The following is a 13,816-nucleotide window of genomic DNA, read 5'->3' on the forward strand; positions in this document are numbered from 1 at the left end:
ACCACCTCTCTCCCCAGTTTCAGAGCCTTACTAAAAATCACACCTCCTCCAAAAGGCCTTCCCCAACTAAGTCTTTCCCTCATTTCCCTGTTCGCCTACACATTTTGATCTGTAACCCTTAAGCATGTTTGCTTTTAGCATTTCTTAGGTGCTTATTACGTGTTAGGCACTGTACTAAGCATTGGGGTAATAATAATAATAATAATGTTGGTATTTGTTAAGCGCTTACTATGTGCCGAGCACTGTTCTAAGCGCTGGGGTAGACATAGGGGAATCAGGTTGTCCCACGTGGGGCTCACAGTCTTAACCCCCATTTTACAGATGAGGGAACTGAGGCACAGGGAAGTTAAGTGACTTGCCCACAGTCACACAGCCGACAAGTAGCAGAGCTGGGTAGACACAAGCTACTCAGGTTGGACACTGTCCCGCATCCCACACTGAGCTCACAGTCCTAATCTCCGTTTTACAGATGAGGTAACAGACACACAAAGTGGTGAAGCGACTTGCCCATGATCACACAGCAGACAAATGGTGGAGCGGGGATTAGAACCCAGGTCCTTTCTTCTGACTCCAAGGTCCGTGCTCTATCCATTGGCCCACACTGCTTCTCATGCTGCTTGGTAATTCACCCCACCCCCAGAGCACCGTAGTACCTATCCACTTCCCCTATCTGTAATTTATTTGAATGTCCGTTTCCTTCTAGCCTGCATTTACTCAGAGAAGCAGCATGGCTTAGTGGAAAGAGCATGGGCTTGGGATTCAGAGGATATGGAATCTAATCCCACCTCCAACACTTGTCTGCTGTGTGATCTTGGGCAAGCCACTTAACTTCTCCGTGCCTCAGTTACCTCACCTGGAAAATGGGGATTAATACTGTGAGCCCCGAGTGAGACAACCTGATTATCCTGTGTCTACCCCAGTGCTTAGAACAGTGCTTGGCATAGTAAGCGCTTAACAAATACCACAATAATTATAACTCATTCAATCGTACCTATTGAGCACTTACTGTGTGCAGAGCACTGTACTAAGTGCTTGGGAAGTATAATTCAGCAACTAATAATAATAATGGCATTTGTTAAGCGCTTACTATATGCAAAGCACTGTTCGAAGCGCTGGGGAGGATACAAGGTGATCAGGTTGTCCCACTCGGGGCTCACAGTCTTAATTCCCATTTTACAGATGAGGTAACTGGGTAAATCATTTAACTTCTCTCTGCCTCAAAGTCACACAGCTGACAAGTGGCAGAGCCAGGATTTGAACCCATGATCTCTGACTCCCGAGTGCTCTTTACACTGACTGAGCCACACTGCTTCTCTAGAAATAGAGACAATCTCTGCTCACAAGGGGCTCACAGTCTAGAAGCCCGGGGGTGGGGAGAGAGGGGACAGACATCAAAACAAGTAAACAAACTCCTGTGAGCAGGGATCGTCAGGGGTCATGAGTTCGAATCCAAGCTCTGCCACTTGTGAGCTCTGTGACTGTGGGCAAGTCACTTAACTTCTCTGTGCCTCAGTTACCTCATCTGTAAAATGGGGATTAAGACTGTGAGCCCCACGTGGGACAACCTGATTCCCCTGGTTGCGTTGCGGCCAGGGCAAGGGCCTGGGAGTCAGGGCATCATGGGTTCTAATCCCGGGCTCCGACACTTGTCAGCTGTGTGACTCTGGGCAAGTCACTTAACTTCTCTGTGCCTCAGTTACCTCATCTGTAAAATGGGGATTAAGACTGTGAGCCCCACGTGGGACAACCTGATTCCCCTATGTCTACCCCAGCGCTTAGAACAGTGCTCGGCACCTAGTAAGCGCATAACAAATACCAACATTATTATTATTATTACCCCAGCACTTAGAACAGTGCTCTGCACATAGTAAGAGCTTAACAAATACCAACATTATTATTTTTATTATCGTGGTTAGCAGCTCCACTGCATTATACCCTCCCACGGGCCCGGTACCCCGGTATCCAAGAAGCACTCAATCGATATCATTTATAACTCTCCTCCAGAAAGCCCTCCTTGACTAAACTCTTTCCTCTCCACCCTACTCCCCCTCTCTTTTGTGATCTCTATGCGCTTTAGTCTGTACCTTCTAAGCAATCCAACACTGGTACTTATTGAGGGCTTTCTATGTGCAGAGCACTGGACTTAGCACTTGGGAGAGTCCAATACAATAGGAGATAATGCAATACAATAGATAGGATCCCTGCCCACAGAGAGCTTAGAGTCTAGAGGGGGAGACAGACATTAAATAATGGCAGAGTAAAAGGATAGGGACATAAGTGCTGAGGGGTGAATATCAAAGGGCTTAAGGAGTACAGAGGAAATGCAGAGGATGCACAAAAGGGACGGTGAGGTGACTCATCAAGGAAGGCCTCTCAGGGATGAGAATTTTGGGACGGCTCTGAAGGTGGAGCCAGTGGTGGGTCTGTTGGCTACAAAGGGGGAGGGAGTTGCAGGCCAGAGGGAGGACGTGGGCAGACGGATGGAGATGGATGCACAGTGGGCTGGCCTCAGAGGCCCGGAATGTAGGAAATCAATGAGGCTTCCTCTAGACTGTAAAGCAGCGTGGCTCAGTGGAAAGAGCACGGGCTTGGGAGTCAGAGGTCACAGGTTCTAATCCCGGCTCCGCTGCTAGTCAGCTGTGTGACCTTAGGCAAGTCACTTAACTTCTCTGTGCCTCAGTTACCTCATCTGTCAAATGGGGATTAAAAAACCGTGAGCCCCACGTGGGACAACCTGATCACCTTGTATCCCCCAGCGCTTAGAACAATGCTTTGCATATAGTAAGCACTTAACAAATACCACCATTTATGGCGTTGCGGCCAGGGCAAGGGCCTGGGAGTCAGGGCATCATGGGTTCTAATCCCGGGCTCCGACACTTGTCTGCTGTGTGACCCTGGGCGAGTCACTTCACTTCTCTGGGCCTCAGTCACCTCACCTGCCAAACGGGGATTGAGACTGTGAGTCCCATGTGGGACTGGGACTGTATCCTACTCGATTTGCTTGTATAATAATAATGTTGGTATTTGTTAAGTGCTTATTATGTGCACAGCACTGTTCTAAGCGCTGGGGTAGATACAGGGTAATCAGGCTGTCCCACGTGAGCCTCGCAGCCTTCATCCCCATTTTACAGATGAGGTAACTGAGGCACCGAGAAGTTAAGTGACTTGCTCACAGTCACACAGCTGACAAGTGGCAGAACCGGGATTAGAACCCATGACCTCTGACTCCCAAGCCCATGCTCTTTCCACTGAGCCACGCTGCTTCTCTTGTACCCAACCCAGAGCTTAGTATAGTGCCTGGCACACAGTAAGCACTTAACAAGTACCATCATTATGATGATGATGATGATGATTATATAAACAGTACAGTGCTCTGCACATAGTAAGCGCTCAATAAATACGATTGAAAGAATATTATTATGCGCTTGGGTAAATAGACTAGAACAATAAATAGGGCAGCTGCTCTCCCCTCAGAGACCCGCACAGGCCAGGGACCGTGTCCAGCAGGACCCCCCTCACGCCTGACACCCAGGCGGCACTGACCTCTGTGAGTGTGACCGCTGTGATAGCTTTGGGTTTTCTAATTGTACAGATTTGGATTTCTTCTCTTCCCTCCTCCTCCTCTTCCTCCCTCCCCCCTTCCTTCTGGGATAAAGGGTCAAAGAAAGAAAAGGAGAAGCAGTATGGCCTACTGGAAAGCGCACAAGTCTGGAAGTTAGAGGACCTGGGTTCTAATTCTCGTTTGGCCAATTGCTTGCTGTGTGACCTTCATTCATTCAATTATATTTATTGAGCGCTTACTGCGTGCAAAGCACTGCATTAAGCGCTTGGGAGAGTACGATACAACAACATCCACCAAACTAGTTCTCTTCCAAGCCCTCCTGAGAGCTCACCTCCTCCATAAGGCCTTCCCAGACTGAACACCCTCTTCCTCTGCTCCTCCTCCCCATCACCCCTACTCCCTCCCTCTGCTCTACCCCCTTCCCCTCCCCCCAGCACTTGTGTATATTTGTACATATTTATTACTCTACTTTATTAATGAGGTGTATATATCTATAATTCTCTTTATCTATTTTGATAGTATTGATGCCTGTCTACTTGTTTTTTTTGTTCTCTGTCTCCCCCTTGTAGACCATGAACCCGCTGCTGGGTAGGGATTGTCTCTGTTGCCGAACTGTACTTTCCAAGTGCTTAGTACACTGCTCTGCACACAGTAAGTGCTCAATAAATACAATTGAATGAATGAACAACAGACACATTCCCTGCCCACAATGAGCTCAGTCTAGAAGGGAATACAGCCTTCAATATACATAAATAAATAGATATATACATGTGTTGTAGGGCTGGAGGGTGGGATGAATGAAGATAGCGAGTCAAGGTGACACAGAAGGGAGTAAGAGAGAAGGAAAGGGCTAAGGAAAGGCTGCTTGGAGGAGATGTGCCTTCAATAAAGCTTTGAAATGGGGGAAGAGTGACCCTGGGCAAGTCACTTCACTCTCTGTGTCTGTTTCCTCAACTGTAAAATGGAGATTAAACCCTATTCCCTCCACTTCGACTTTGAGACCCAAGTGGGACAGGAACCGTGTCCAACCTAATAAACCTGTATCTTGATTCTATTTATTGCTATTGTTTATTGTTCTTGTCTGTCCGTCTCCCCCGATTAGACTGTAAACCCGTCAAAGGGCAGGGACTGTCTCTATCTGTTGCCCATTTGTCCATTCCAAGCGCTTAATACAGTGCTCTGCACATAGTAAGCGCTCAATAAATATATTGAATGAATAAATATCCCAGCATTTAGTATTTGACACATAGTGAGTGTTTAACAAATACCATTTAAAAAAGTCAAAATACATGTAGTAGACAGCTTTAAAGTGCAGGCATCCTGAACACTCTGGGGAACCTGTTGGGCCCTCAGCTGAATAAAGTCCAGCATACGCTTACCAAAGAACGACCTTCTCGTTCACAGGCTTAGTGGTTTCCAGAGCGCAGGGCTTGGATTACTCAGATCATTCTGTTTTGAAGGGTTTACTTCGATTCGGGAGCGAGCCAGAGTTAAGGCAGTTCTGGCTTCTTCAAATGCTATTTTGGTCAACGGCGTGTTTAGGGGATCTTTCTTTCCTGAGTTCCTCCGGTTCCCCCGTTCCTGGTAAAACCTCCTGTTTACCCCGAGGGTCAATATGTGGGCTGTAGGCTATAACCTGTGGGCCAAACAAGGGCCTCTCCTTTTTTAAACCCAGGTACGGAAGGGAAGTGGACGAGACCCCCACAGGCGCTAGCCAAAGCCCCCAGAAAAATGTCACTCTCCACAAGCCAGAGGCTTAAAACCCAAAGAGGAAACTCGGCCTGATGCTCGTGCTTCTGATGAAAACCAAACTCATGACCTTACGTAGGGTTCATTTATCAAAACTGTCCCCTGGAAATAGACCCTACCAGTCCAAAGGGGCAAATTAGTTCGGAGGGTCACCGCAACAGCACCCTGGCCGCCCTCAAAACGGCTACCAGGCAGTGATTCTCAGTACTCTGTTTCAATTTTCACCTTAGACGTGCTCTTTCTGGTCAATGCTAATTTTTCCCACCATCCCATTGGTTTCGCCCAGCAGATTTCTCAACTCTCGAACAAAGCCACTTTAGAGCGTGCGTGCAGCAGGCGGGACATACTTTCACCGGGCTGGGGGACAAAGAAAGGCCTCAGGCATTTGAACAGAACCCTCCCGCGTCCTAACTGCGGCCACAGGCCAAGAGGACTTTGAACTGCCTAAGGCAGGGTGCCGGGGAAGCCTGGGCGTTTCCAAGGTTTCACCTTCTCCGGCCCCTTCCCTGAATTAGGCGGCCCTGGTTCAGCCTTTTTCCTGCAGAGCGAGCCAGCAAGGGAGCTAGAATTGCCACACCGTGGCACTACAGCAACTAGGCAAGGACAAATGAAGCAGCCACCCTAAAACGCATACTTCGCTCGGCTGAAACTACCAATCATTGGTGCAGAGCGCGGGGCTAAGTGCTTGGGAAAGTATACCAGATTAAGGAGAACAACCCCTGCTCACTCACTCACTTACAGACCCTCTTCTGACTACTTTCACAACTTAGACAGTTAACTACTGAAAACAAACCTAGTTCTCTCCTCATGGACGATACGTTTCTTACGATTCCTTTAAAAAACACTGTAAGCAGCAGGGCCTAGTGGGTAGAGCAAGGGCCTGGAAGTCAGAAGGACTTAATTCCGGCTCTGCCACTTGTCTGCTGGATGGCCTTGGACAAGTCACTTCACTTCTCTGGGCCTCAGTTACCTCATCTGTAAAAACGGGGATTAAAAAATGTGAGCCCCACAATCTGATTACCCTGTATCTACCCCGGTGCTTAGAACAGTGCTCAGCACATAGTAAGCGATTAACAAACACCATAATTATTATATAATAATTATATTATTCTCTGGGCCTCAGTTACCAAAGAGCAGGGGCTTGGGAGTTAGAAATTGTGGGTTCTAATCCCAGATATGTCACTTGCCAGCTGTGACTTTGGGCAAATCACAACTTCTCTGTGCCTCAGTTACTCATCTGGAAAATGGGGATGAAGACTGTGAGGTTGACGTGGTACAACCTGATTACCTTGCAACCCCCCAGCACTTAAAACAGTGCTTGGCACATATTAAGTGCTTAAAAAAAATGCTATCCTATAAAAAGTGGGTGAGGACTTTGAGCCCCACGTGATTGTCCGACCTGATTAGCTGATTCTCTAGACTGTCAGCCCAATCTGGGCAGGAATGTGTCTGTTTACTGTTATATTGTACCCTCCCAAGAGCTTAGTAGAGTGCTTTGCACACAGTAAATTCTCAATAACTACAACTCAATGAATGAATGAGCTTGTATCTATCTACCCTAGGGCAATGCTTGACAGACACACAGTAAACGCTTAAATTCCATCACTATTAAATTTCAAATGCCAAAATTGTCTGCTGGTCATACTTTTCCAAACAAATCTTTGTTTTGGGTTTTTTTTTTTCCTCCACGCTTCCTCAAAACCCGGGTCCCAGGCAGATTTAGAAGGTAGCCCCTTACAAATGGCGGGGCCCGAAGCACAGCATGAAAGTCCTGGGGAAAGTACTTTCACTAAAGTTTTCCGAGGGTTCTCTTCAGAGAAACTTGCAAAAAAAATTCAGTTTGCATGTATGTGTTACTCCCATGCTCAAGCTAAAAATGGTGTTGGGCAATTAGACAGATACCAAAAAGGAAAGGAAGGGGAGGAAGTGAGTCAAAGGCTCCCTGCTTACATACAGCACAGCACGGCACATACATGTCCCGTCTCTGTTCCGTTCTCTCCACCCCGCCCCCGAGGCACGCTCGGGGCCCAATCTAGGCTGCCCTTTGGGAAGGAGGAGAGAAAATCTGGCATATTTAAAAGAACCACACTTGAGGCCCCACACACGAAATAAAAAGGTCAGATGGGGTTCATAGTTCAACAGATACCTTATGAGTATTTAATTTTCTTCTGGATAAGAAACAGACACCGTCGACCTTAAATTTGAAGTCGACCTTCCGTGATATCAGTTGTAATAATAATAATAATGGTGGTATTTGTTAAGCGCTTAGTATGTGCAAAGCACAGTTCTAAGCGCTTGGGGGGGATATAAGGTGATCAAGTTGTCCCACGTGGGGCTCGGTTTTAATCCCCATTTTCCAGATAAGGTAACTGAGGCACCGAGAAGTGAAGTGACTTGCCCAAAGTCACACAGCTGGCAAGCGGCAGATCCGGGATTAGAACCCACGACCTCTGACTCCCAAGCCCGGGCTCTTTCCACTGCACCACATTGCTTCTCTAATTATAATAATGATGGAATTTGTTAAGCGCTTACTATGTGCGAAGCACTGTTCTAAGTGCTGGCCTCTGGCTGGGAACGGAGAACCCTCCGGCCAAAAAAGATCAGACCGGATGCCCTCCTCCTCTCCCCTGTGAAAACCATTGGGCTTCCCATCCCTGCTGTGGAGGGTCAGTCCCGGGGCCGTGGGTGAGGATGCCACCCGGGCCGCTGCGGGGGCTGGCTCCCAAGCCTCATCTGCCTTACTGCCCAGTCTGCCAACGGACCCCTGAAATTATTCATTCATTCAATAGTATTTATTGAGCGCTTACTATGTGCAGAGCACTGTACTAAATTACTTCCAAACGGGTTGCCTCTGGGAGCCACGCCGGCTTGCCCTCCCTCCTACTTAGCACTTACTGGGTGCGAAGCGCTGCACTGAGCACTTGGGAGAGGATGAGATGGCCACTGAGAGAGACCGTCCCCTGCCTTTTTCTACTGGTTGGAGGCCAAAGGGGAGGACGGCCGTTTTCTAGGCCCGTGGGCCCATTCTGCGGAGCGCTGGGCTACCACCCTCCCCCACCCCCCACCCTAACTGGAGGCAAGGCCGGACGCCGGGTCAGTTGGTCATCCCTCCAGTTTGGAGCCACCAACCGTCACCCGGGTGAGGCTTCTCCCCCCCACAGTCGTTTAGACTGCGAGCCCCTCACTGGGCAGGGATTGTCTCCATCTGTTGCCGAACTGTACAATCCCAGCGCTTAGCACAGTGCTCTGCCCATAGTAATCGCTCAATAAATACTACTGAATGAATGGAGGGTGGGAAGCATCCTCACGTGGAGCAACCTGATCGCCTTCTCTCCTCTCCAGCGCTTGGAATAATGCTCTGCACAGAGTAAGTGTTTGACAAATGCCATTATTATTATCCCCGGAGGGCGCCCCGGCCGTGGTGCGGGGGGCGGGGGTTTGCGGGGTCGGTCCTGGGGGAGGGAGAGGAGGGGGCGGTCGGTAGATGAGGTTGGCTTGTTGGGCGGGGATCGGGGTCTGCCCAAGGGCCGCCCTACCACCGCACCGGCCCCCACCGTGGGCCGGGAAAGTCCGCGGCTCCGCCCGCCGGCCGCTCATTCCTTCCACCGTATTTACTGAGCGCTTGCTATGTGCGGAGCCCTGCCCTAAGCGCTCGGAATGGACAACTGGGCCACAGAGAGAGGACCGCCCCTGCCCAACGACGGGCTCACGGTCCAGACGGCAGAGCAAAAGAGAACCGAACAGAAACAAGACCACATCATCAGGAGAAACAGAACCAAGGAGAGGTGCACCTCGTTAACAAAAATCAATAATATCTAGAAATGAGCGCAGTGGAGAGGGGAGGGGAGGGGAAGGGGGCCTGTGGCCTCTGCCCGGGTCGAGGTGGGCGTGCGGGCCTCACTAACGGCGGCGGGCAGCTCGCTGTGGGCATAAAGGACCTAACATGGCTGCTTCTCCCGGCCCCCGCCCCCTGCTCCTCCTCCTCCTCCTCCTCCCGCCGCCATCCAGGCCCGGAGGAGACAGCGGACCCCGGGACCAGGACGAGGAGGACGAGGACAGGACCGGTCACCCAAGGGGCGACTTCCCATCGCCGGGGAGGGGAGAAGTCCTCTCCGCCCCCAGGCTTCGGGCCTGGGGCAGGGAGCGGTCCCGGTGACCACCCCGTCCCCCCGGGGGTCGCCCGGGGTGGAGGGAAGATGGGGGGAGGAGGGGATGGAGGATCTCCGGCCTCCTTCACCCTCGTCCCCCTGGCCCGAGGCAAGCGGTGCAGCAGCCCCCTCCCCCCGCCCCAAAAGACCGGGAGCCCCTCGGGCACGGATGGTCTCCCTCCCCCCTAAAGACCGGGAGCCCCCCCGGGCACGGATGGTCTCCCTCCCCCCCTGAGACCGGGAGCCCCTCGGGCACGGATGGTCTCCCTCTGGTGCCCAACTCTCCGCTCCAAGCGCTCACTACAGTGCTCTGCACACCCTCAGCGCTCAATCAATACGACTGAATGAACCCCCATTTTACAGACTGGGTAAGGGAGGCACAGAGAGTGAGGAATAAAAATGATGATGGTATGTGTTGAGTGCTTACTCTAGGCCAAGCACTCTTCTAAGCGCTGGGATAATAACCACGATGGTATTTTTTTTAAGCGCTTACTACGACCACCTGATTCCCCCGTTTAGACCGTCAGGCCGTTATTGGGCAGGGAGGGTCGGTCTCTGCTGCCCAATTGTCCACTCCAAGCGCTTTGTACAGTGCTCTGCACTTAGCGCTCAATAAATACTACTGAGTGAATTCGTACAGTGCTGTGCACCTAGTAAGCGCTCAAATACAAATAAATGAATTCGTATAGTGCTCTGCACCTAGTAAGCACTCAATCAATACGATTGGATGAATGAATTCGTACAGTGCTCTGCACATAGGAAGTGCTGAATGAATTCGTACCGTGCTCTGCACCTAGTAAGCGCTCAGGCAATACCACTGAGTGAATGAATGAATGTGCACAGTGCTCTGCACCTAGTCAGTGCTCAGTCAATACCACTGAGTGAATGAATGAATGTGCACAGTGCTCTGCACCTACTCAGCGCTCAGTCACTACGAATGAATGAATTCGTACAATGCTCTGCACCTAGTCAGCGCTCAATCAATCAGATTGAATGAATTCGTACCATGCTCTGCACCTAGTAGGCGCTCAGTCAATACTACTGAATAAATGCGCACAGTGCTCTGCACCTAGTAAGCGCTCAGTCAATACGAATATCGGACAGTGCCCTGCACCTAGTCAGCGCTCAATCAATACAAGTGAATGAAGTCGTACCGTGCTCTGCATCTAGTCAGCGCTCAATCAATACCACTGAATGAATGAATGAATGCGCACAGTGCTCTGCACCTAGTAAGAGCTCAGTCAATACTACTGAGTGAATGAATGGATGTGCCAAGTGCTCTGCACCTAGTAAGCGCTCAATCAATACGATTGAATGAATGAATGAATTCGTACAATGCTCTGCACCTAGTCAGCGCTCAATCAATCAGAATGAAGGAACTCGTACAATGCTCTGCACCTAATCAGCACTCAATCAATACTACCGAATGAATGAATGGATGCGCACAGTGCTCTGCACCTAGTAGGCGCTCAGTCAATACTACTGAGTGAATGAATGGATGTGCAAAGTGCTCTGCCCCTAGTAAGCAAGCGCTCAGTCAGTACGAATGAATGAATGAATGGATGTGCAAAGTGCTCTGCCCCTAGTAAGCAAGCGCTCAGTCAGTACGAATGAATGAATGAATGGATGTGCAAAGTGCTCTGCACCTAGTAAGCAAGCGCTCAGTCAGTACGAATGAATGAATGAATGGATGTGCAAAGTGCTCTGCACCTAGTAAGCAAGCGCTCAGTCAGTACGAATGAATGAATGAATGGATGGATGTGCAAAGTGATCTGCACCTAGTAAGCAAGCGCTCAGTCAGTACGAATGAATGAATGAATGGATGGATGTGCAAAGTGCTCTGCACCTAGTAAGCAAGCGCTCAGTCAGTACGAATGAATGAATGCGCACAGTGCTCTGCACCTAGTAAGCGCTCAATCAATACGATGGAATGAATGAATGAATGCAGACGATGCTCTGCACCTAGTCAGCGCTGAATCAATACTACCGAATGAATGAATGGACGCGCACAGTAAGCGCTCAGTCACTACGAATGAATGCATTCCTCCAGTCCTCCGCACCTAATAACGTCGGGCATTGATTCCGCCCCCCCCCCCCCCCCGGTCAGCGCTCAATCGCTACGAAGGAATTCGTACCGCGCTCTGCACCCCGTCAGCGCTCGATCGCTACGATCGCACGGACGAATGAATCCGTGCCGGGCTCTGCCCCTCGTCCGCGCTCGGTGAAGGCGGATGAACGAATGAGTAGGGGGGGGACGGATGAATGAATGAGGAAAGGAATGAAGGAGGGCACGGATGAATGAATGCATGCAAGGCGTGGAGGGCCTCGTCCCCTTCACTTCCTCCCCCCCCCCATGCACAGACACACACACACACACACACACACACAGGCGCGCGCCCAGACTTCCAGGCGGGCAACGGTTGGACGCGGTGGGGGAGGGGAGGGCAGTGACCTGTTGGGTGTCGCATCCTCCGGGGGGGCGGCGGCGGCGACTGGGGCGGCCGCAGCCCGGGGGCCGCGGGGAGGGGATGGCGGGGGGCCGCGCCGCTTCTTCCTCCGCCGCCGCCGGGGCTGCTCCGCGCGCGCCGGCGCCGACCCCGCCTCCCTCCTTCCCTCCCTCCCGTTCCCTCCCGCCCGTCCTGCGGCTGCCGCAGCGCCGAGCAGCGGGAAAAGTGGGCGCCGCTGATTGGCTGGCGGGCCCGCGCGCCGCCGGCCGGGCTTTTCAAATCCCCTCCGAGCCGGGGGGGGGGAAGGGGGGGAATGCGCGCGCCCGGACGGACGGACGGACGGACTCACCCTCCGGATCCCGCCGGGCGGAGGGCGGCGGCACCGGCACCGGGGGGAGGGGGGGGGGGGCGGGAAGGGACGAAGCGGCGACGGCGGAGAGCCCAGGGCCGGGGGGATTCGAACGGGCCCGGGAGCGTCGTGACGTCAGCGCCGCCGCCGCCGCCAATCAGCGGGCGCCGGGCTCGGCCCCGGGAGGGGAGGGGGCGTGCGCGCGTCCCGGGCGTGCGCGCGACCCCGCCGCCGCCCTGCCCCCCCCCGCCCCCCCCCCCCCAGGACTGGCCTCCCTCCGCGTCCCCTGGTGCCTCCGGCTCCCCCGGGGCCTTTGTCTCCCCGCAGGCCTCCCTCTAAAGCCACCGCGGCCCGCGGGGCGGGAGCCAGAGGTCCCGGGTTCCAATCCCGGCCCTGCCACTTAACAACCCTAATGTTGGTATTCGTTCAGCGCTTACTAGCAGAGCAGCGTTGGCAGCGCTGGGGGGATCATAATGTTGGTATTTGTTAAGCGCTTGCTATGTGCCGAGCGCTGTTCTAAGCGCTGGGGAATAATAATCATAATAATAATGCTGTTGGTATTTGTTAAGCGCTTGCTATGTGCCGAGCGCTGTTCTAAGCGCTGGGGAATGATAATCATAATGTTGGCATTTGTTAAGCGCTTACTATGTGCCGAGCGCTATTCTAAGCGCTGGGGAATAATAATCATAATGTTGGTATTTGTTAAATGCTTATTATGTGCAGAGCGCTGTTCTAAGCGCTGGGGTAGGTACAGGGTAATCAGTTGTCCCACATGAGGCTCACAGTTAATCCCCATTTTACACATGAGGTAACTGAGGCACCGAGAAGTTAAGTGACTTGCCCAAAGTCACACCGCTGACAAGTGGCCGAGCGGGGATTTGAACCCATGACCTCTGACTCCAAAGCCCTTGCTCTTACCACTGAGCCACTCTGGGAAAGGTGCAGGGGAATGAGGTTGTCCCAGGTGGAGGGCCCAGTCTTCATCCCCATTTTACAGATGAGGTCTTGGAGGCCCAGAGAAGTGAAGTGACTTAATCATAATGTTGGTATTTGTTAAGCGGTTATTATGGGCAGAGCACTGCTCTAAGCGCTGGGGGGAGATTGGAGAAGCAGCGCGGCTCGGTGGAAAGAGCCCGGGCTTGGGAGTCAGAGGTAACGGGTTTGAATCCCGGCCCTGCCACTTAATAATCCTAAAGTTGGTATTAATAATGATGTTGGTATTTGTTAAGCACTTACTATGTGCTGAGCACTGTTCCAAGCACTGGGGTAGATACAGGGGAATCGGGTTGTCCCACGAGGGGCTCACAGTCTTCATCCCCATTTTACAGATGAGGTCACTGAGGCCCAGAGAAGTGAAGTGACTTGCCCAAAGTCACACAGCTGACAAGTGGCCGAGTTGGGATTCGAACCCATGACCTCTGACTCAGAGAAGCAGCATGGCTCATTGGAAAGAGCACGGGCTTTGGAGTCAGAGGTCATGAGTTCGAATCCCAGCTCTGCCACGTGTCAGCTGTGTGACCGTGGGCAAGTCACTTAACTTCTCTGTGCCTCAGTTACCTCA

At 51.9% G+C, this 13,816-nt stretch overlaps 1 protein-coding gene across 6 annotated transcripts in view; it reads right to left on the bottom strand.

The window, feature by feature from the left end:
• Nucleotides 1-12,276, bottom strand: part of NSD2 (nuclear receptor binding SET domain protein 2) — a 104,209-nt gene extending 91,933 nt beyond the window's left edge. For 3 of the 6 annotated variants that reach the window (XR_005659975.1, XR_003758875.1, XM_029063144.1), the window contains exon 1: nucleotides 11,912-11,991. The gene's annotated coding sequence lies outside the window, so the exon portion shown is untranslated. Of the gene's footprint in view, nucleotides 1-8,206; nucleotides 8,306-11,594; nucleotides 11,647-11,911; nucleotides 11,992-12,255 lie in introns of those variants that run through there. The other 3 variants (XM_029063146.2, XM_029063148.2, XM_029063145.2) reach the window with 3 other exon arrangements.
• Between the last annotated feature and the right edge of the window lie 1,540 nt (nucleotides 12,277-13,816).

Source organism: Ornithorhynchus anatinus, chromosome 4 (genome assembly GCF_004115215.2).
Source record: "Ornithorhynchus anatinus isolate Pmale09 chromosome 4, mOrnAna1.pri.v4, whole genome shotgun sequence".
In the NCBI taxonomy this organism is placed as follows: domain Eukaryota; kingdom Metazoa; phylum Chordata; class Mammalia; order Monotremata; family Ornithorhynchidae; genus Ornithorhynchus; species Ornithorhynchus anatinus.